The following is a 3374-nucleotide window of genomic DNA, read 5'->3' as shown; positions in this document are numbered from 1 at the left end:
GGATAAGTTTATATTTCTTAAGTGAGTCACCACTTCTTTTTATCACAGTTTTCTAAAATAATTGTTATATTCATTATCAGGTTGTTATATATTTTCCTTTCTACCTTAGGTTAGAATTGATGGTATCAGACCATCAGAATCACATTGGATCCCAATAATGTATTTTTTAAAAATAAGGCATATCCAGGCCAGTCTTGGGAGCTATATTTCACAGGGTGTCATGATTAAAGAACTAAATCTATCTCTCTGACCTGACTCTGGCTTGTAATTGGTTCCAAAGGAAAACTATTGAATGTGACAAAGTATTTATAGTATTGATTATAAATATTTGCAAAAATCACACCTCATACCAGTACATTTATTCTTTAGGCTTTTCAAAATACCCCCTGTTGAAATAGTTCATCACTTTCTATGATGCCATTTCAAAATATTCACAGAAAGCTTCTAAGGCATATGCTGGGATTGCTATAGATCCAACATTATCCCCAACTATGTTTTATTATATGAATAAAAGATATTGCTCCCCAGTTAAAAACTATCCCTAATCAATAATGCAGATTTACTTAACAATTATCCACAGAAATAATCATATATTTATGCATATATAGTTAAGAATAAGTAAACAAATGATATCCAACATAATGGGGAATTCATATAAATGGATAGGCTTCAAACTACTAATATTTACAATTAAAACAATTTTTTAAAGGGAAATAGCATTGTCTTTGTGAATTATGTTCTGCCACTTGACCTTGGTGTCCCCTAAGACTAAGGTTTTAAGCCCCAAGGCCTGGTTACTCATCCCCTCAGGGTATTTGGTTCTTTATAGAAGTTTTCCTTCTTCATGCTCCCCTACATTCATGGTTATATTTGCAGCAAAGGTAAATGCACATATACAAACATATAAAGATGTATGGATAGTCTCCCTTTCTTCCTCCCACACAGGTTCAGCCTGCAGGTCTATCCAAGCAGCTACTTATATATCACCACGGTTGCAGGATTTTGTATATAACAATATTTGGGGGTTTTTTTTGCTTTGACTCTTGCAAGCTTTCCAGTGTTTTTTCCTTGCAATTGTTCCTTCCTAACACTCTTTTGCACCATTTGTCTGCCAGTTTGCCATCTTGAAGTGGTTTGTGTATCTCTGTGCTGGTAGGTATGTTGTCAGGAGAGAAAGACAGAATGCTTGGTAAAGTAGAGGAAACATGAAAAAGAAGAAAGCTTTCAAAGAAATGGATTGGCACCCGTGGGTTCCAGTGTAGGATCAATGGTGAGGATGGAACAGGACTGGGTGGTGCTTGGTTCAGTGGTGCATGGGGTCACTATGTGTCAGAACTGACTCAGGGGTGCCTAAGAGCAACACTACCACCCTCTGATCGTATATTATCTTCCCCTCCACCCAAGTTAACACTTATCTATTACCTAGCCTGCTTGTTCAATCTGCAGGCTGAGAAAATAATCGGAGAAGCTGGACTATAGGCAGAGAATACAGTATTGGGATTAGAGGAAGGCTTATTAACAAACTAGGATAAACAGATGTTACCATCTTTCTGGATTTTAAGTGAGGAGGACTTGACAAACTTGCTTATGAAAGTAAATTGCAGCCTTCGATGTGGATTTTTCAATGCAAAGGAAACAATGATCCTCACAATTGGATCATGATACACAGAGACTGAAATTGTCAAAGATTTAATCTTGCGTAGATCCACAATCAATGTTCATAGAAATAGCAGTCAAGAACTCAAATGAAGAGCACGTTCCCAAGGTCGGTGGCTTGTGTGGCCATCTGATCTCCAACTGCACGCAAGAACATCGTGGAGAGACTGCCAGCTCAGGTCAGCAAAGGATCTGCAGCTGTCACTCACCTTTCCTATCAAATTCTCCGGGACCTGCACAAAGAAGCCTCCTACCTAAGTCCAGTTTTCCATCAGCTTCCATGTAGATCTGTGGCTAGTAAAACCGCCTTGAAATGTGATGAAGCAAAAAAGAGCTAGAGTTTTGAGGACCGAAGCACTACGGGAAGAACTTCAAGCAGGCCATTTTATATGCAGCAGAAAATTTTACAAACATAACTGTCTTAAGTGATAAATAAAAAAACTGTTGTGGGAAAAAAAACTCAAATGACATTGCATTGTGCAAATCTGTTGCACCATTTAAGATGAGAAGAGCAGCATTTACCTAAGGGTAAAGGGTCATGAAGAAGGGGAAGTGGAAATAGAAAACACTGGGAGGGAGGAGAATATGCAACGGTCCATTTAGGGGATTAAAATGGATGTGTTGAAACAAAAAAATGTATAAGTTGTTGAATGCAAAACTCATGCTCTGAAAATCTTTACCTAAATCACAATAAAGAGGTGTTTTTTTTTTAATAATTGGCAAAATCCTCTATGAGAAGACAATAATTTTAAGAAATAAGCTTAGTATTATATTTAAAATATTGTATTCTAAAATATGTGCACAATTTTATTTTAATAAAATTATTTTTTCCTCCAAAAAAGGGAGGGAGAGAATAATTGTTGCTAGGAATCAGTTTTCTTTGTAAAAACTAAGCTCATCCCTTATATCGGTGTGGGGAGTGTTCTAATTACGAAAAAGCTACATAAATATTTTAATTGTTATTAGAAAATGTACCTTTAAACTATTCTATGAGTTCATCACCCATAGATCTGAAGCAATACGGTTGTCCTTTTCTCTGGGTTGCTTCCTTAATGAGAAAAACACCTCATTTAAGACCTATTTTAACACCTAAGAGGCTTGCTTGCTCTGACAGAGGGAATATTTGTTTGAGACAGTTATTATAATTAAAGACACCTATGTGGCTTGTTGTTGTTGTTATTAAGTACTCTCAAGTCAGTCCTAACTCATAGAGACTCCATATGCAACAGAATGAAGCAGTACCCGGTTGTACACCACCCTCACGAGCTTTCTAGGTTTACATCCATTGTCATAGCTGCTAGGTCGAGTCATGTCATCAAGGGTCTTGCTCTGGTTTTTCTGCCCTTCTAACTTAACCAACTGTGGTGTCCTTCCCCAGGAACTGGTCCCTCTGACAACTTGCCCACTGTACAAGATAGGAAGTCTCACCCGCATTACTTCAAAGGAGCATTTTTCCTATATGTCTTCAAGCAATATTAGTTTGATATTCAATATTTCTGGCCAACACTATTCAGTGTGATTTAGCAGCTATTTATACTCCAAAGTATTAAATTTAACACTTGAGACTTTATCACCCAATAATGAGTATTACAGTGGGTTTTTTATTACTTAAAACCTTACTGACTCCACTTTGCACTTTCCAGTGTCTTTACACATTGCCTGTGCTGTTGTAGAACAGGGGCCCCTTTCTTTAATGAGCACTGGGTAATCTGGGAGAA

The 3374-nt window shown here is 37.2% G+C and overlaps 1 non-coding gene across 1 annotated transcript; it reads left to right on the top strand.

Annotated features, from left to right (window-relative positions):
- The first annotated feature begins 1750 nt into the window (after positions 1-1750).
- On the top strand, positions 1751-1878 carry LOC115873890. The gene has a single exon (XR_004048664.1). It is a non-coding gene; the product is annotated as a small nucleolar RNA SNORA44 (small nucleolar RNA).
- The last annotated feature ends 1496 nt before the right edge of the window (positions 1879-3374 follow it).

This window comes from Echinops telfairi, unplaced genomic scaffold (assembly GCF_000313985.2).
Source record: "Echinops telfairi isolate 266 unplaced genomic scaffold, ASM31398v2 ScPeMD7_7469;HRSCAF=8507_1, whole genome shotgun sequence".
Classification (NCBI taxonomy): Eukaryota; Metazoa; Chordata; class Mammalia; order Afrosoricida; family Tenrecidae; genus Echinops; species Echinops telfairi.
This window is presented reverse-complemented; position numbering and strand designations above follow the sequence as displayed.